This window comes from Gossypium hirsutum, chromosome A07, assembly GCF_007990345.1.
Source record: "Gossypium hirsutum isolate 1008001.06 chromosome A07, Gossypium_hirsutum_v2.1, whole genome shotgun sequence".
NCBI lineage: Eukaryota > Viridiplantae > Streptophyta > Magnoliopsida > Malvales > Malvaceae > Gossypium > Gossypium hirsutum.
The window spans coordinates 78,596,662-78,618,175 of record NC_053430.1 but is presented as its reverse complement, the minus strand read 5'-3'; positions in this window follow the sequence as shown (position 1 = coordinate 78,618,175).

Sequence of the window (21,514 nt, the reverse complement as noted above, 5' to 3'; positions counted from 1 at the left end):
AATTGCCATAAAAGTCGAAATCTCGAAAACTCACTTCTTGTGCCGATTTCTCCAAGCCAAAATCCTTCAGTTATTTTTGTTATTTTTGATCAACTTTCATCTTATCTAAACCCTTAGTATATATTGGAAACATTACTTCAAAGTTATAGCCTCAAATCGTCATCTTCTTCATCACTTAAAAAGTTGAAATACCATATATTTAGGGACTTATAGTCGAAACTTCAGATCTCCTGGATTCGAGTTCTACCATCATTTATAGGATAGATCTACATCAGATCTATGTAGAAATCAAAGAGGAATAAGTGGTAAGTGCTCATCACCTCAGATCTAGTCTTATTTTACACTTTAGAAAAGCCGAAGTCCCTAAAATCTAAGGAGGCTATCGATTTGAGCATAGGGCTTTAAGGGTCTTTAATCGACGATTTCTTTTCATGATTACTGTCTTCTAGAGGTTTGATCGAAGGCTTGGATCTTTGGAACAACTAGACTTAGATCGAGTCATCGGTTTTCGGCAAAAAGGTAAGATTCTAAAGGCTTTAGGGGCGTGGTTCGAATATGGGTTGCTAAATATTGGGATTGGTTGTTGTGGGTTGCAATCTAAGAATTATGGTAATCAATTGTAGGACATCGTAAGGGATCTCAGTAGCAGTCGTCGTGAAACAGGTGTGTATTGAACACCCCCTCATAGTTCAATTCGGCAAAAGCCGAAATGCCGAAATTCTGGCATTTCGTGAGCTTGTGAGTGTGCGAGTGCTCACAAGATGTTTAGAAATCATTAGATCTGAAATTGCAAGTGCTAAGTTAGTGGTGTGTGAAGTTTCATGCACTTCAGTAATTGGGCCTCGATAGGCTAAAACTAGGCCCAATGGGCTTACGAGCCCATACGAGTAAATAATAAAAATATTTATAATATAAAAAAATAGAAAATAAGTATGTTCTGTTAGACTGTAGAATCGGAACTGCTTAAACCGGTAAACTGCTTGAATTAAATGGGCTTAAAATGCTAATGGACACTGTAGGGCCCATTAGGGGTTTTAGGGCCCAATGGCTAAAATTGTGAAATTGAGATAAATAAATTTCTGCGATGACAAATGGGCTAGTAAGGACCGTAGCATTCATGAGAACCTTTAAAACTGATAAAATTACTGAAATACCTTTATAAGTGAAAAGTTTACAGTTTTACTCCAAGGAGCAAAATTACTAATATACCCCTAGGGTTTAGGGTTGACCTAAATGCATGTTTGACTGTTACTATTTACTGTATGCCATGTTATTATTATCTGATGCATGGGACTGGGTTATTGATGGAGGAAGTACTGAAAGTGGCTTGACCACGTACTGGAGGCTTTGCCTCAACTTACTGATATCTGGGCAGCTATGCTGCAACTGTGGAGTGTAGGGTTGGGTGGGTTGAGCTATTCCCTACATGGAGTGGAGGGCTGGTACGGGTGGAGTGTAGCGGCTGGTTATAGGTTGGGTTGGGCTTGCAAACACGAATATGTCTGTTCTGTTCTGGAATGGGCCTACGGGCCATACTGTTATCTGAAAAGGGGCTAAGGCCCAGTTTAGCGTATTCTGAAAAGGGCTTCGGCCCAGTACCCGCGGTTATTTGAATAGGGCTTAGGCCCAATGGGCTTAAGCTGACTTGGGCTTTGGATGGGTTTTCCATATACACTGAGTTTTCCAAACTCACACCCTTTCTCTTCCAACCTTGTAGGTGAGCCCTAGTTGGTGGACTTGGAGTTGGGAGGGATTCAGAGTGGCCACGAAGATTAAATTTTTGGTTTTAAATAAGTTTCAAGTAGCTTCCTTTTTAATTTTCTCATTTATTTTTGATTATTTCTATTTTTGTTAAAGTTATAATAAGGCCGCTCTATTATTTTTATTTTGGGTTTTTAAATTACTTAAATCGTTTTCGACTTGAGATTCACATCACTTAAATTGATTCCTTGAAATTGGTTAACTCTGGGTTTATCAAAAATTACTTGTTTCAAACCGACACGACAACCAAACATCTTCAAAATGAAACTTTTTCAAAGTACAACAAAAGTCACGTTTTTCTAAACCCTTAACAATCGATAATGGATAAGACTCACACTAGTGAATCGGAACATTTCTCTTAAAACTTCATTAATGGTTTTTGCAAAGCTCACCCAAACTTTAGTAAACTAGGTAACTTGGTTAGTGGTAAGTAATGTGACACACCGGATTCAGCCGTAACGTCTAGGCCGGGTTTGTGGTGTTACATTTAGTGGTATCAGAGCCCGGTTGCAACAACTCTGCTGTGGATCGGGTCCAAAAAGGTTTTCAAAACTCTAAGCCCAAAGAGGATATTTTTGGAAAAATCCGGCTTCTGAAAACAAATTTTCTGGTTAAAGGAGATAAATTTTCAAACTTGGTTTTTTTAAATCAAATAGATTTTAAAAAGGTCTAAATCTTTTGCGTTTGTCTGAAATCTGATAAGGTCGCACACTAAATCTCCGGCACCAAGTCTGTAAGTATCTTTCTGCTCTATATATATACTGTACTGTACTAAAAATAATACTATAGATAGTACTGAGCCTTAGATATAGTACTATAGATAATGTATTATTAAGGCTACAAAATTGAGACTATAGGGTAAACTAAGCCCTAGAAAACTGAGACAGTAGCTAAACTGCAATTGCGCGAGAACAACTCTGAAACTTTATCTGTTCATAAGATATTCTGTAATAAACAATTGAAACAGTAAACTAATGTCATAAAATTCATAATTAGATAAATCGATATGAGTACGAGAGCTGCTCGGGGAAGAGGCCGTGGTCGAGGCCGAGGTAGTACTCAAGCTAGATCTTCGTCTTCTGAACACATGCTAGCTGGTGAGGTACGACCACCACCGGTGGATGATAATGGGCAGTATGATCGGGCCGCAGGGGACGACGCTCTGTTCCAGGCCATGTTGAGAGTTTTGGAAAGGGTGGCCGGAGCTAATGTCGGGCCCATGAATAGGGGGTCCATTTCTGAGCGACTTCGGGCCAACGGAGCAGAGGTTTTAGGGGCATATCTTGTAACACCCCGAACCCGAGACCGACACCGGAGTCGAACACGAGGTGTTAACAGACTTTAAACCCCTTATAAAAATATTTCCCAGACACTGCCAATCTGCGTACTAGTCACTTTAAAAAATCATATCTTGAGTTTCACAACTCGAAAATCAGTTTCGTGATTTTTCCCTGAAACTAGACTCATATGCCCATCTACATATTTTTTTCTAGAATTTTTGGTTGGGCCAATTAGTACAGTTTATTAGTCAAAGTCTCCCATGTTAATGGGATCGACTACCCTGACCTTTGAGCATTACGACTTGGATATCTCCTTGTACAGGGCTCCAATACTGATGCCGTTTGTTTCTATAGAAACTAGACTCAGATTGGAATCTATCCATATATGGTATGACTCCTAATTATCTCTGGTTAATTTATAATGAATTTCCAAAGTCGGAACAGGAAATCCAGAAACCGTTCTGGCCCTGTCTCACGAGAACCTGAATATCTCTTAACATACTGTCCGTATGATTGTTTCGTTACTTTCCTATGAAAGTAGATTCATCAAGGTTTGTTTACATAATTTATTCACTATTTAATTCCATTCCTACTATTTTTACTGATTTTCCAAATCTACATCACTGCTGCTGTCAGCATCTGCCTTTAAGGTAGATTTTACCTATTTCATGGTTTCCATGATTCAACTAGCCCTTTTTGCATAAATAGCACAATTTATGAAAGTGATTAACCATCCCCGTGGCCAATCCTTGTCAAGCATATCCACACCAAATGATTATAACATTATACTCAAACACATATAAGCCATTTTCGCATGGCTATCCAAAATTTATACAAGTCCAAAGGGTCCACGACCCACAACAAACGGGTAGTCCTATACATGCCATTTCGAAGTTCAACCAAAATTGTACCAAAAGGGGGCTTTGATAGTGTGGGCGACTTTGACCTCAAGATCCCGAGTCCGATAGCTGGAGAACCAAATCTATAAACAGAGGAACAATGAAACGGAGTAAGCAATTTATGCTTAGTAAGTTTTGAGCAAGGAATTCCAGCACAACAAAAGTATAGCATTCATATAGCTAAACGGATAATTTCATATGCACAAATTTACGATATCGTACTTGCTTCACATTATCAACCCTTATGTACATACACAAAAGATCAACTCAGCCAAAGGCCGGTAGCTCGTTTATCAACTGAGCGAATACTTATTTGTAAGGGCTCAACTAAATTCAAGCACATACGAAACATACCTCAATGTTGGGATGTTTCGAGAGTATTAACTGGAATTTTACAGCAAGTTCATTCATTCCCAAATCACGTACCTTCAGAATTTAACCGGATATAGCTCCTCGTTCAAATGCCTTCGGGACATAGCCCGGTTATAGTAATTCGCACAAATGCCTTCGGGACTTAACCCGGATTTAGTAACTCGCACAAATGCCTTCGGGCTTAGCCCGGAATTAGTATCTCGCACAAATGCCTTCGGGCTTAGCCCGGAATTAGTATCTCGCACAAATGCCTTCGGATCTTAGTCCGGATATGGTCACTTAGCACAAAGCCTTCGGGACTTAGCCCGGACAACATTCAAATAACCATGCACATTCAACAATAAATCATGGCCCATTCGTATTTCATTTTCGTTAGCAAAACTCAAACACAAAACATTTATCATTCTTGCAAATTCGGCTCAATAGCCACACACAAAGAGCATGATTTTGTTTGCTTAAAACATGATCTAATCAAATCTTAATTTAAGCTCTCTTACTCAAGAACTTACCTCGGGTGTTGTCGAACGATTCCGATAGCTATTCGACCACTTTTTCCTTCCCTTTATCGGATTTAGTTCCCCTTTGCTCTTGAGCTTAATTAAACAAATAAATTGATTTAATCATTTGAGCATCGAAAAGAGGAACACAAGGCACTTAGCCCATATTTATACATTAGACATTAAAGTCACATATGTACGGAATCATGAATCAAACTCAACATTTTAGCTAATTTTTTCCCCCTTGGCCGAATATGCATGTCTATTTTGGGGCCGATTTCAACACTTAATACATTCTACAAGTATGGTCACTTGTATTGACTAAACACCCTTTTGTTTCGAGTTCAAAACTTGGCTAATACACACATATACACACTAGTAAAGCATCCTCTCCCTTTCCATCAATTTAACACATGCATTGCTCATTAACATGCAAAAGTTATATTCGGCCTTAGCACACAACTTGCTAGCCGATTCTTCTCCATTTAGCAACCAATGCACATATGTGCTCACTCAAAAATGCTAAAAAGGAGGTTCAAGAATCATCAAGCCACCATCACATGCATCATTAACAAGCTTCATATTTAGCATGCAATGGCATTAACACAAACTCCACCTAGGCCGAATCTTAACTCATCCTCATGCCTCATCACCACAACATCAATCATCAACCAAGAATGATGCATCCATGGCTGAGTGTCATTTCCATCACATAGCAAGATTTAGACCATGGGCTAGGTAGAACTCAAGCTAACAACTAAAACATGCATGCATCTCATGGCACATCATCAAACATACCTTAGCCTAGCTACATGCATGGCCGAACCTCTTCAACCTTTCTTCTTCCTTCCTCCTTAAAATTTTGGCCAAGGATGAACCAAAGGATGAGCATTTTTTTTCTTTGTTTTTTTCTTTCTAGTTTCGGCTAAATGAAGATGAGAAAGGATGAACAAAAATTTTCTCCTTTATTTTCTTTAGCTCACGGCAATGGGGGGGGAACAACTACACACATTTTTTTTTGTATTCATCATACTCCTTTTCATTATTTTATGCCCATGCCCCTTATTTTATTTTTTTCCTACATACCTCACTGGGCCAACATGTTCCCAACATGTTTCCACCCATAGCATGGCCAACCACTAGCTCAAATTTTGGGTAATTTGACATGCAAACCCATCATTTTCACAACATGCATTAATAGACCATTTTAAATTAGCCTATCATATTTTCACCATGTCTCATATCAATCCCTATTTAATAATTTCTCATGCAATTGGCAAAATTGGAGAATGAAACTTCCACATACTCATGTACACACATAATAAGCATAGAATATGGAAATCAATTATTTTTATGACTCGGTTTTGTGGTCCCGAAACCACTTCCCGACTAGGGTCAATTTTGGGCTGTCACAACTCTCCCCCACTTAAGAAATTTTCATCCCCGAAAATCTTACCGGTAAATAGGTTTGGGTATCGTTCTTTCATCGAGCTCTCGGTTTCCCAAGTAGGTTCCTCGATCCCTTGTTTGAGCCATAACACCTTAACTAACGGAACCCTTTTGTTTCGCAACTCTTTCACTTCACGAGCTAGGACACGCATCGGTTCTTTTTCATAACTCATATCGGCTTTAATTTCAACCTCTGATGGGCTAATTATATGCGATGGATTAGATCGATAGCGTCGAAGCATCGAAACATGAAAGACGTCGTGAATCTTTTCAAGATTAGGGGGCAAAATCAATCTATACGCAACCGGACCAACTCGTTCGGAGATTTCGTACGGCCCAATGAATCTCGGGCTCAACTTGCCCTTACGGCCAAACCTGAGTACCTTTTTCCAAGGCGAAACTTTAAGGAACACTTTATCTCCCACCTGATATTCAATGTCCTTTCGTTTCAAATCCGCATACGATTTTTGACGATCTGTGGCTGCTTTCAGACTTTCACGGATTACCTTTACTTTCTGTTCGGCATCCTTAATCAAATCAACTCCGAAAATTTTACTTTCACCGAGCTCGGTCCAAAACAATGGTGTACGGCATTTACGACCGTACAAAGCCTCGTAAGGTGCCATCTTAATACTTGATTGAAAACTATTGTTGCAAGCGAATTCAATCAAAGGTAAATACCGTTCCCATGAACCACTGAACTCGAGGATGCAACATCTCAACATATCCTCAAGTATCTGAATTATCCGCTCAGATTGACCATCGGTTTGGGGATGAAAAGCAGTGCTAAAATGCAGCTTGGTACCCAAAGCTTCTTGCAATTTCTTCCAAAATCGTGAGGTGAATCTCGGATCTCTATCCGACACGATAGAAATAGGTACCCCGTGTAATCTCACAATCTGAGAAACATACAATTCGGCTAGTTTATCCAATGAAAAATCCGTACGCACGGGGATAAAGTGAGCCGACTTAGTCAGTCTATCAACAACAACCCAAATCGCATCCTTCTTACTTGTTGACAATGGCAGTCCGGACACAAAGTCCATTGTGACTCGATCCCATTTCCACTCGGGTATCATGATCGGCTGAAGTAATCCTGAAGGCACTTGATGTTCCGCTTTCACTTGTTGACATATTAAACATCTCGAAACAAGGTCGGAGATGTCTCGTTTCATACCATGCCACCAAAACCAACGTTTCAAATCGTTGTACATTTTCGTACTCCCCGGGTGACTTGACATTCGGCTACAATGGGCTTCGTTCAGAATCATCGAAATGAGTTCCGAACTCCTTGGAACACACAAACGACTTCTGAACCTCAAACAATCATCATCATCAATTTGAAACTCCGATTCCTTGTTCGGAGCACACTCAGCCCGTTTTGCAACCAATTCATCATCAACTTTCTGGGCTTCACGAATTTGATGAATCAATAATGGTTTGGCTTTTAATTCAGCAACTAACACATTGTCAGGTAGAACAGACAAATGCACATTCATTGCTCGTAAAGCAACCAATGACTTCCGGCTTAAGGCGTCTGCAACCACATTAGCCTTTCCCGGGTGGTAATCAATGACAAGCTCGTAATCTTTCAACAACTCAAGCCAACGTCTTTGTCGCAGATTTAAGTCTCTTTGAGTCATCAAATATTTGAGACTTTTGTGATCCGAAAATACATGGCACTTCTTACCAAATAAGTAATGTCGCCATATTTTTAAAGCAAATACGATGGCAGCTAGTTCAAGATCATGGGTCGGATACTTTTTCTCATGTGGCTTTAATTGTCTCGACGCATAGGCCACAACTCGACCTTCTTGCATCAATACGCAACCCAACCCAAGTAGGGATGCGTCACTATAAATGACAAACTCTTTGCCTGATTCGGGTTGCACTAAAATTGGAGCTTCAGTCAAATAAGTTTTTAGTTGATCAAAACTTTTCTGACATTTCTCCGTCCATTCGAACTTAACATCCTTTTGAAGTAGCTTCGTCATTGGTGCGGCTATCATCGAGAAACCTTTGACAAATCGTCGGTAATAACCGGCGAGCCCCAAAAAGCTCCGAACCTCAGTAATATTTCTCGGAGGTTTCCAATTAAGTATGGCTAAAATTTTGTTCGGGTCAACTCGAATACCCGATGCGGATACTACATGACCGAAGAAGCTAGCCTCTCTTAACCAGAACTCACACTTACTGAACTTAGCATATAACTGCTTATCCCGCAAAATTTGCAACACTAGCCTCAGATGCTCAGCATGTTCGGTCTCATCTCTTGAATAGACCAAGATGTCATCAATGAACACAACTACGAACCGATCCAAATATGGTCTGAAGATCCGATTCATCAAATCTATAAATACCGCAGGGGCATTAGTGAGCCCAAACGGCATCACTAAGAACTCGTAGTGACCATATCTCGTTCTGAAGGCAGTTTTGGGTATGTCCGAATCTCGAATTCGCAACTGATAATAGCCCGATCTCAAATCTATTTTTGAGAACACTGAGGCTCCCTTCAGTTGGTCGAACAAATCATCGATACGTGGTAACGGATATTTGTTCTTTATCGTCACTTCATTCAGTTGACAATAGTCAATGCACAACCTCATGGTTCCGTCCTTCTTTTTCACGAACAATACTGGTGCACCCCAAGGTGAGAAACTTGGTCGAGCAAAACCTCTATCCGTCAATTCTTGCAACTGAGCTTTCAACTCTTTTAACTCGGTTGGTGCCATACGATACGGAGCTATCGAAATCGGCGTAGTCCCAGGTACAAGCTCAATACCAAACTCTACCTCCCGAACAGGTGGTAAACCCGGTAATTCTTCAGGAAAAACATCCGGGTATTAACAAACCACCGGCACAGATTCGGGTTTCTTGTCTAATTCTTGGTCATCCAGTACATACGCAAGGTATGCTTCGCACCCTTTTCTTACATATTTCTGGGCCAACATTGCTGATATTACAGCTGGCATCCCCTCCAAGTCCGTAGACTCAACTCGGATTACTTCGTTATTTGCGCACCTCAAATCAATAGTCTTGCTTTTGCAATTCACAACCGCATCGTGCGCGGTCAACCAATCCAAACCAAGAATAACATCAAATTCATCAAACGGCAAAAGCATCAAGTCCGCCGGAAAATAGGAACCTCGAATTTCTAGGGGACATTTCTTACACACTTTGTCGACAAGCACGTAACGACCCAAGGGATTTGACACCCGAATTACGAACTCAGTAGACTCAATAGGTAAAGTCTTACTGGATGCTAAGGTTTCACATATGTAAGAATGAGTAGAACCGGGGTCAATCAAAGCAATTACATTAGTATCAAAGAGAGTAAAAGTACCGGTAATAACATCAGGCGAAGAAGCATCCTCGCGGGCACGTATAGCATAAGCTCTAGCAGGCGCACGAGCCTCGGATCTGGTCGTAGCATCTCTAGATCCTCTCTGGCCACCACTAGCATTGCCCGTATTTCCAGATGGTCTACCTCGAGCAGTGGTAGCACCCGGTTTCCCACTCTGATTTACATTCTGTTCAGACAACGTCGGGCAATCTTTAATGAAGTGGTCAACTGATCCGCACTTGTAACAGGAGCGGTCAGGGAATCTACAACTCCCCGAATGCCATTTACCGCAATATCGACATTTCGTTCTGTCTCGACGTTCATTCCCAACACTGGCGACCGAAGTGCCTCGTGTACCCACAGGGGGTCGATCACGATCTCGTCTAAAAAGGCCCGAAGTGCCTCTCGACCAGCCGACATCATCTCGAAATTTCTTCGATGCCTATTGAAGAGACTTTCCCGAAGATCTTTTACGAAACTCTCCAGTTCCCTCATCAACTTTTTGTTTTTCTTTTCTAAGCTCTTCGGCTTTACAAGCTCGCTCGACAAGTACTACGAACTCTCGTATTTCAAGAACGCCAACGAACATTTTTATATCTTCATTCATCCCATCCTCGAAGCGTTTACACATAATAGCCTCGGACGAAACACATTCCCGAGCGTATTTGCTAAGTCTAACAAATTTTCGCTCGTAATCAGTAACCGACATGGAACCTTGCTTAAGCTCAAGAAATTCCTTCCGTTTTTGATCAACAAATCTCTGACTGATATACTTTTTCCGAAACTCAGTTTGGAAAAACTCCCAAGTTACTTGCTCTCGGGGCACAACAGAAGTCAGAGTACTCCACCAATAGTAGGCAGAATCACGTAGCAAGGAGATAGTACACTTTAGGCATTCATCGGGTGTACAAGATAGCTCATCGAGTACCCGGATAGTGTTGTCTAACCAAAATTCAGCTTGCTCGGCATCGTCGCTATCCGTAGCCTTAAATTCAGTAGCCCCATGTTTTCGGATTTTGTCAACTGGGGGCTTATTTGACCTTATTTGGTCAGTTACCAGAGGTATTGTAGGTGCGGGGGTTGTATTAGTCGGGAAGGAGGTTGTGTAACAGCCGTATTAGTTCGAATGTATTGGTTGAACCAATCATTCATCACGCAATAGAAAGCTTGTCTAGCTTCATCATTCGGGTTACTAGCATTAGGTTGAGAGTCCGCCGGCGCTGTTCCTTGTGCGGGAGCAGGCGCTACACTCTCAAGATCATCAGCTACCTCTCGGTCGGGATCGGGATCCATTACTATAAATAAACACATTTACAATTGTCAGAAATCACCACACTATCAAGTAATCACATAAAATGGCATGTATAGCTAGACCCAACGCATTACGGTAGTCCTAGAATTGACTAAACCGTAGCTCTGATACCAATCAAATGTAACACCCCGAACTCGAGACCGACACCGGAGTCGAACACGAGGTGTTAACAGACTTTAAACCCCTTATAAAAATATTTCCCAGACACTGCCAATCTGCGTACTAGTCGCTTTAAAAAATCATATCTTGAGTTTCACAACTCGAAAATCAGTTTCGTGATTTTTCCCTGAAACTAGACTCATATGCCCATCTACATATTTTTTTCTAGAATTTTTGGTAGGCCAATTAGTACAGTTTATTAGTCAAAATCTCCCATGTCACAGGGATCGACTACCCTGACCTTTGCGCATTACGACTTGGATATCTCCTTGTACAGGGCTCCAATACTGATGCCGTTTGTTTCTATAGAAACTAGACTCAGAGAGGAATCTATCCATATATGGTATGACTCCTAATTATCTCTGGTTAATTTATAATGAATTTACAAAGTCGGAACAAGAAATCCAGAAACCGTTCTGGCCCTGTCTCACGAGAACCTGAATATCTCTTAACATACTATCCGTATGATTGTTTCGTTACTTTCCTATGAAAGTAGATTCATCAAGGTTTGTTTACATAATTTATTCACTATTTAATTCCATTCCTACTATTGTTAGTGATTTTCCAAATCTACATCACTGCTGCTGTCAGAATCTGCCTTTAAGGTAGACTTTACCTATTTCATGGTTTCCATGATTCAACTAGCCCTTTTTGCATAAATAGCACAATTTATGAAAGTGATTAACCATCCCCGTGGCCAATCCTTGTCAAGCATATCCACACCAAATGATTATAACATTATACTCAAACACATATAAGCCATTTTCGCATGGCTATCCAAAATTTATACAAGTCCAAAGGGTCCACGACCCACAACAAACGGGTAGTCCTATACATGCCATTTCGAAGTTCAACCAAAATTGTACCAAAAGGGGGCTTTGATAGTGTGGGCGACTTTGACCTCAAGATCCCGAGTCCGATAGCTGGAGAACTTAATCTATAAAACAGAGGAACAATGAAACGGAGTAAGCAATTTATGCTTAGTAAGTTTTGAGCAAGGAATTCCAGCACAACAAAAGTATAGCATTCATATAGCTAAACGGATAATTTCATATGCACAAATTTACGATATCGTACTTGCTTCACATTATCAACCCTTATGTACATACACAAAAGATCAACTCAGCCAAAGGCCGGTAGCTCGTTTATCAACTGAGCGAATACTTATTTGTAAGGGCTCAACTAAATTCAAGCACATACGAAACATACCTCAATGTTGGGATGTTTCGAGAGTATTAACTGGAATTTTACAGCAAGTTCATTCATTCCCAAATCACGTACCTTCAGAATTTAACCGGATATAGCTCCTCGTTCAAATGCCTTCGGGACATAGCCCGGTTATAGTAATTCGCACAAATGCCTTCGGGACTTAACCCGGAATTAGTAACTCGCACAAATGCCTTCGGGCTTAGCCCAGAATTAGTATCTCGCACAAATGCCTTCGGGCTTAGCCCGGAATTAGTATCTCGCACAAATGCCTTCGGGCTTAGCCCGGAATTAGTATCTCGCACAAATGCCTTCGGATCTTAGTCCGGATATGGTCACTTAGCACAAAGCCTTCGGGACTTAGCCCGGACAACATTCAAATAACCATGCACATTTAACAATAAATCATGGCCCATTCGTATTTCATTTTCGTTAGCAAAACTCAAACACAAAACATTTATCATTCTTGCAAATTCGGCTCAATAGCCACACATAAAGAGCATGATTTTGTTTGCTTAAAACATGATCTAATCAAATCTTAATTTAAGCTCTCTTACTCAAGAACTTACCTCGGGTGTTGTCGAACGATTCCGATAGCTATTCGACCACTTTTTCCTTCCCTTTATCGGATTTAGTTCCCCTTTGCTCTTGAGCTTAATTAAACAAATAAATTGATTTAATCATTTGAGCATCGAAAAGAGGAACATAAGACACTTAGCCCATATTTATACATTAGACATTAAAGTCACATATGTACGGAATCATGAATCAAACTCAACATTTTAGCTAATTTTTTCCCCCTTGGCCGAATATGCATGTCTATTTTGGGGCCGATTTCAACACTTAATACATTCTACAAGTATGGTCACTTGTATTGACTAAACACCCTTTTGTTTCGAGTTCAAAACTTGGCTAATACACACATATACACACTAGTAAAGCATCCTCTCCCTTTCCATAAATTTAACACATGCATTGCTCATTAACATGCAAAAGTTATATTCGGCCTTAGCACACAACTTGCTAGCCGATTCTTCTCCATTTAGCAACCAATGCACATATGTGCTCACTCAAAAATGCTAAAAAGGAGGTTCAAGAATCATCAAGCCACCGTCACATGCATCATTAACAAGCTTCATATTTAGCATGCAATGGCATTAACACAAACTCCACCTAGGCCGAATCTTAACTCATCCTCATGCCTCATCACCACAACATCAAACATCAACCAAGAATGATGCATCCATGGCCGAGTGTCATTTCCATCACATAGCAAGATTTAGACCATGGGCTAGGTAGAACTCAAGCTAACAACTAAAACATGCATGCATCTCATGGAACATCATCAAACATACCTTAGCCTAGCTACATGCATGGCCGAACCTCTTCAACCTTTCTTCTTCCTTCCTCCTTAATATTTTTGGCCAAGGATGAACCAAAGGATGAGCTTTTTTTTTCTTTGTTTTTTTCTTTCTAGTTTCGGCTAAATGAAGATGAGAAAGGATGAACAAAAATTTTCTCCTTTCTTTTCTTTAGCTCACGGCAATGGGGGGGAAACAACTACACACATTTTTTTTAGTATTCATCATACTCCTTTTCATTATTTTATGCCCATGCCCCTTATTTTATTTTTTTCCTACATACCTCACTAGGCCAACATGTTCCCAACATGTTTCCACCCATAGCATGGCCAACCACTAGCTCAAATTTTGGGTAATTTGACATGCAAACCCATCATTTTCACAACATGCATTAATAGACCATTTTAAATTAGCCTATCATATTTTCACCATGTCTCATATCAATCCCTATTTAATAATTTCTCATGCAATTGGCAAAATTGGAGAATGAAACTTCCACATACTCATGTACACACATAATAAGCATAGAATATGGAAATCAATTATTTTTATGACTCGGTTTTGTGGTCCCGAAACCACTTCCCGACTAGGGTCAATTTTGGGTTGTCACATATCTGGAGTAGCCCCAAATGTGGCTGAGTACTGGCTGGAAGCCATGGAGAGGATTATGGATGACTTGGATTGCTCAGTGGAGCAGAAGTTAAAAGGAGTGGTGTCGTTGTTGCGGGACAAGGCGTATCAGTGGTGGATCACTGTGAGAGAGGGTACCCCAGCAAAGAGGGTAACATGGGAGTTGTTCAAGTAGTCCTTCAAGGGGAAATATGTCGGAGCTTGCTATGTGGATACACAAAGAAAGGAATTCCTGAATTTGACCCAGGGTAGTAAGACCGTTGCTGAATATGAGGTAAAGTTTTTGTGATTGAGCCGGTACGCTAGTGGAATCATCTCCACTAAATATGAGCGTAGTGTTCATTTTGAGGATGGCCTCAGGGATAAGTTAAGGGTGCTGATAGCTCCGCAGAGAGAGCGCGATTTTGCTGCACTGTTAGAGAAGGCTAAGATAGCCGAAGAGGTGAAGCAAGCCAAACGAAAGAACCGCAATAGGGATCGAAACAGATTCAGGAGGGATACTGGACCAGTTGGTGCTGCAAACCAAAATGTTAAGAGAGTTAGGATAGAGGAACTAGGTCGAGTAGTTCCGGTGAACGCAGTTAGACCACAAGCTTGTTGAGATTGTGGTAGAGTGCATCTGGGGGAATGTTGGAAGCGTACTGGGGCTTGTCTTCATTGTGGGTCAAAGGAACATAGGATCAGGGATTGTCCTAGGAGGCCAGCCTAGACTCAAGTGGCTAAACAAGGGGCTGTGCAACCTGTGCAACCAGCGGGAGATAGACCGCCGCCGTCGAGAGGTCGTGGACAAGGTCGCGGTGGCAATGGCCGTGGACGTGGGGCACCTGGCAGGGGTGCTGTTAATGTTGAGGCTCGTCAGCCAGCTTTGGTATATGCTGCTCATTGCCGCGAGGAGGGTGACGCACCTGATGTTATAACTGGAACGTTTTTGATCTCTGGCGTACCTTATACTGCTCTGATAGATGTAGGGTCAACTCATTCGTATGTTATATGTGACATTTCTGGGACATTGGGTGTACTCTTTGAGGAGACTGTGTGTAGGGTAACTGTGATAAGTCCTTTAGGTCACTTGGTTAAAAGAGAGAAACTCTTTAGGGAGGTGCCTTTAGAGACTCAAGGTAGGATTTTCTGTGGAGACTTGTTGGGGTTACCGTTCGGAGAATTCGATTTAATCCTAGGGATGGACTGGTTGACCAAGCATAGGGCAACTCTGGATTGTGCAGCTAAGAGGATAGTATTAAGGACTGTTGAGGATGAAGAGGTAGTGATTATTGGAAAATAAAGAGATTACTTGTCCAATGTAGTATCGGCTTTGGGGGCTGAAAAACTGATGCGTAAGGGATGCGAGGCATATTTGGCTTTTGTAAGCCAAGCTGAAACTGAGGATCTAACTGTGGAGACAGTCAGGACTGTTAGAGAATTCCGAGATGTTTTCCCAGAAGAGCTTCCTGGATTACCTCCGAATCGAGAAGTTGAGTTTGGAATCGATTTGCTGCCTGGAACAGCTCTAGTGTCCATTGCACCCTATAGGATGGCACCGAAGGAGTCAGTGGAACTGAAAGCTCAAATCCAAGAGTTGTTGGATAGAGGCTTCATTAGACTGAGTGTGTCTCCATAGGGAGCACCGGTCCTGTTTGTGAAGAAAAAGGACAGGACGATGCGTATGTGCATCGATTATCGCCAGTTGAACAAACTGACGATAAAGAACAAATACTCACTGCCTAGAATTGACGATCTATTTGACCAACTTAGAGGAGCTTCGGTATTTTCCAAGATTGACCTTCGATCTGGATACCATCAACTAAGGGTAAAGGAAGTGAATATTCATAAGATAGCATTCAGAACTCGATATGGTCATTACGAGCTTCTGGTTATGCCGTTTGGGTTGACGAACGCACCTGCAGCTTTCGTGGATCTGATGAATCTAGTATTCTAACCTTAGTTGGATCGATTCGTGGTCGTTTTTATCGATGATATTTGGTATATTCGGAAATTGAGGAGAAGCATGATGAGCATCTACGTATTGTGCTGCAAGTGTTGAGAGAGAAACAACTTTATGCGAAGTTTAGTAAGTGTGAATTCTGGTTGCGAGAAGTGACTTTTCTAGGTCATGTGGTTTCTACCGAAGGAGTTATAGTGGATCCTTGAAAAATTGAGGCAGTTTTGGAATGGAAACCACTGAAGTCAGTATCAGAAATTCAGAGTTTTCTGGGTCCGGCAGACTATTACAGAAGGTTTGTAGAGGGATTTTCTCTGATTGCTGCACCATTGACGAAACTGTTAAGGAAAGGAGTAGCATTTGTCTGGACTGAAAAATAGTAGAAAGCTTTTGACCAGTTGAAAAAGGTATTGACTAAGGTGCCAGTGTTGATTCAACCGGAGTCTGGGAAGGACTTCACTGTGTATAGCGATGCGTCGCATATGGGGTTAGGATGCGTACTGATGCAAGAGGGTAAGGTGGTCGCTTATGCTTCGCGACAGCTTAAGCCTCATGAAGCAAACTACCCTACGCATGATTTAGAGCTAGCAGCAGTGATCTTCACATTGAAAATCTAGAGACATTACGTATATGGAGAAAAGTGTATTATATACAAAGACCATAAGAGCCTAAAGTATCTGTTGACTTAGAAGGAGTTAAACCTTAGGCAACGAAGATGGATAGAGTTGCCTAAGGATTATGACTGTTCGATTGAGTACCACCCAGGTAAGGCTAATGTGGTGGCTGATGCTTTGAGTCGAAGGGTTGCTGCTGATTTGAGAGCCTTGTTTGCACTTTTGAGTCTGTTCGACGATGGAAGTCTGTTGGTAGAATTGCAAGTGAGGACTACTTAGACTGAACAGATTAAAGAAAAACAGTTGAAAGATGATTCGTTAATTCTTCAGTTTCGGCAAGTTAAAAATGGTGAGAATGAGGATTTTTGGACTGAATACTGACGGAGTTCTGTGCTTTCATGGAAGAGTTTGTATTCCGAAAGACCTTGAATTGAGGCGGTCAATTCTAAAAGAGGCTCATGGTGGACCTTGTGCTATGCATCCTAGAGGAAATAAGTTATATTAAGACTTACGAGAGATGTACTGGTGGCCTGGACTAAAACGAGAGGTGACTGAATTGGTTGGGAAATGTCTAACGTGCCAGCAAGTTAAGGCCGAGCACCAATTACCTTCTGGATTACTACAAATAGTGAAAATTCCACTATGGAAGTGGGAGAGAGTAACTATGGACTTCGTGAGTGGGCTACCTTTGTCACCCACCATGAAAGATTCTGTGTGGGTAATTGTGGATAGGTTAACGAAATCTGCCCATTTCATACCTGTTCGTACTGATTACTCACTGCAAAAGTTGACCAAGTTGTATGTGGCGGAGATAGTGCGATTGCATGGGGTGCCAGTGTCAATTATTTCTGATCGAGACCCTAGGTTTACATCTCGGTTCTGGCAGAAGTTACAGGAGGCGTTGTGTACACGATTGGATTTCAGTACTGCTTTTCACCCTCAGACAGATGGACAGTCAGAAAGGGTTATTCAAGTTTTGGAGGATATGTTAAGAGGTTGTGTCATCGATTTTCGTGGTAGTTAGGAGGACTACTTGCCGTTGGCAGAGTTCGCGTACAACAACAGCTACCAAGCAAGTATTCAGATGGCTCCATATGAGGCACTTTATGGGCGAAGATGTCGTACGCCTACGTGTTGGACAGAGTTGGGTGAACGACAAGTGCTTGTACCGGAATTAGTGGCAGATACTGAAAGTAAGGTTAAGTTGATAAGAGATCGATTAAAGGAGGCATCTGATAGACAGAATTCGTATGCAGATCTAAAGCGTAAAGAGATTGAGTTCATTGTTGGGGATATGGTTTTCTTGAAGGTTTCACCTGGGAAGAAGATCTTGAGGTTCGGCAAGAAAGGCAAACTGAGTCCGTGGTTTATAGGGCCTTATCAAGTTCTTAAACGGGTAGGGCTAGTAGCATATCAGTTAGAGTTACCACCGGAGTTGGACAGAATCCATGACGTCTTTCATGTGTCCATGTTGAGACGATATTGATCGGATCCTTCACATGTTGTGCCAGTGGAGGAGATTGAAGTAAAGACTGATTTGACCTTTGAGGAGGAACCCGTGCAAATTTTAGATCGAGAGGTTAAAGTTTTAAGAAGGAAGTCGGTTCCATTGGTGAAAGTACTGTGGCGTAATCATGGAAGGGAAGAGGCTACTTGGGAGTCAGAAGAGACTATGCGTCGACAATACCCTCAATTATTTGGATTAGGTAAATGTCGAGGCCGAAATTTTTTTAAGGGGGTAGAGTTGTAACGCCCAAATTTTTAGGATTTTTCAGGTTTCTGTGATTTTTGGTAAATTTTAAAATTTTGGTGTTCTGAATATTGGAATTGTGTTTAAATGTGTTAGTGGGCCTTTAGAAGCTCCAAGCCTAAGTTAAACACGATAAAATATCAAGGTTGGATTTTAAGTGAATAGGAGACTTGGTTAAGTGGGCTTTTATGAAGAACTTCGTAAATGAAGAAATTCGTAAATTACGACACAAATAAGGCATTGGTAAAGTGGCAAGGTGGCGCCACTAAGTTCCTAAAAAAATGGCATCTGGGAAGGAATTAAAGGTCCAGGGTTCAAGTTGCAAGGTAGGCATATTGTTACTTTTTAATTTTAGGCATGTGATCACTTAAGTGAATTTCGGCAAGGGCCTTAGGGAGGTTGGGCCGATTGTTTTAGTTGATATTAGGGTTAGGTTCTTTTCTTTTTCTATCTTGGAGAATTAGGGTTAGCCACATGAAAGCTTTCACTGCCATTCATCCTTTCCGAGTTCTCACAAAAGCCGAAAACACAAATTCCTTCTCCTTGGTGCCGATTTCTTCTTCCTCTCTTTTTCCTCCATTTTCTTTCTCCCTTTTTGCTTTTTCTTCTAGCTGAAACCTTCTGATCACCTTACTCACCTCCTATGTCAATCCCATCCTCCACAAAACCTCCATAGTCGATTGCCATAAAAGTTGAAATCTCGAAAACTCACTTCTTGTGTTGATTTCTCCAAGCCAAAATCCTTCAGTTATTTTTGTTCTTTTTGATCAACTTTCATCAGTTCTAAACCCTTAGTATCCGTTGGCAACATTACTTCAAAGTTATAACATCAAATCGTCATCTTCTTCATCGCTTAAAAAGCTGAAATACCATATATTTAGGGACTTATAGCTGAAACATCAGATCTCCTGGATTCGAGTTCTACTATTGTTTAGAGGATAGATCTGTATCAGATCTGCGTAGAAATTAAAGATGAATAAGTGGTAAGTTCTCATCACCTCAGATCTAGTCTTATTTTACAATTTAGAAAAGCCAAAGTACCTAAAATCTAGGGAGGCTGTTGATTTGGGCATAGGGCTTTAAGGGTCTTTAACTGATGATTTCTTTTGGTGATTAGTGTCTTCTAGAGGTTTGATCGAAGGCTTGGATCTTTGGAACAACTAGACTTAGATCTAGTCATCGGTTTTCGGCAAAAAGGTAAGATTCTAAAGGCTTTAGGGGCATTGTTCGAATATGGGTTGCTGAATATTGGGATTGGTTGTTGTGGGTTGCAATCTAAGAATTGTGGTAATCAATTGTAGGACATCGTAAGGGATATCAGTAGCAGTCATCACGAAACAGGTGTGTATCGAACACCCCCTCATAATCGAATTCGGAAAAAGCCGAAATGCCGAAATTCTGGCATTTTGTGGGCTTGTGAGTGTGCGAGTGCTCACAAGACGTTTAGAAATCATTAGATCTAAAATTTCAGGTGGTAAGTTAGTCGTGTGTGAGGTTTCGTGCACTTCAGTAATTGGGCCTCGATAGGCTAAAACTAGGCCCAATGGGCTTACGGGCCCATACGGGTAAATAATAAAAATATTTATAATATAAAAAAATAGGCAATAAGTATATTCTGTTAGACTGTAGAATCGAAACTGCTTAAATCGGTAAACTAGTCATAAAACTTGAATTAAATGGGCTTAAAATGCTAATGGACACTGTAGAGCCCATTAGGGTTTTAGGGCCCAATGGCTAAAATTGTGAAATTGAGATAAATAAATTACTGCAATGAAAAATGGGCTAGTAAGGACCGTAACATTCACGAGAACCCTTAAAACTGATAAAATTACTGAAATACCTTTATAGGTGAAAAGTTTACAGTTTTACTCCAAGGAGCAAAAGTACTGATATACCCCTAGGGTTTAGGGTTGACCTGAATGCATGTTTGACTGTTACTATTTACTGCATGCCATGTTATTATTGTCTGATGCATGGGACTGGGTTATTGATGGAGGAAGTACTGAAAGTGGCTTAACCATGTACTGGAGGCTTTGCCTCAACTTACTGATTTCTGAGCAGCTATTCTACAACTGTGGAGGGAGGGCTGGGTGGGTTGAGCTATTCCCCACATGGAGTGGAGGGATGGTACGGGTGGAGTGTAGCGGCTGGTTATAAGCTGGGTTGGGCTTGCATACACGAATATGTCTGTTCTCTTCTAGAATGGGCCTACGGGCCATACTGTTATCTGAAAAGGAGCTAAGGCCCAGTTTAGCGTATTCTGAAAAGGGTTTCGGCCCAGTACCCGCGGTTATCTAAATAGGGCTTAGTCCCAATGGGCTTGAGCTGACTTGGGCTATGGATGGGTTTTCCATATACACTAGGTTTTCCAAACTCACCCCCTTTCTCTTCCAACCTTGCAGGTGAGCCCTAGTTGGTGGACTTGGAGCTGGGCGGGATTCAGAGTGGCCACGAAGATTAAATTTCTGGTTTTAAATAAGTTTCAAGTAGCTTCCTTTTTAATTTTCGCATTTATTTTTGATTATTTCTATTTTGGTTAAAGTTGTAATAAGGCCGCTCTATTATTTTTATTTTGGGTTTTTAAATTACTTAAATCGTTTTCGACTTGAGATTCACATCACTTAAATTGATTCCTTGAAATTGGTTAACTCTGGGTTTATCAAAAATTACTTGTTTCAAACCGACACGACAACCAAACGTCTTCGAAACGAAACATTTTCAAAGTACAACGAAAGTCACGTTTTCCTAAACCCTTAACAATCGATAATGGATAGGACTCACACTAGTGAATCGGAACATTTCTCTTAAAACTTCATTAATGGTTTTTGCAAAGCTCACCCAAACTTTTGTAAACTAGGTAACTTGGTTAGTGGTAGGTAATGTGACACACCGGATTCGGCCGTAACGTCTAGGGCGGGTTTGTGGTGTTACATGTTTTTTTT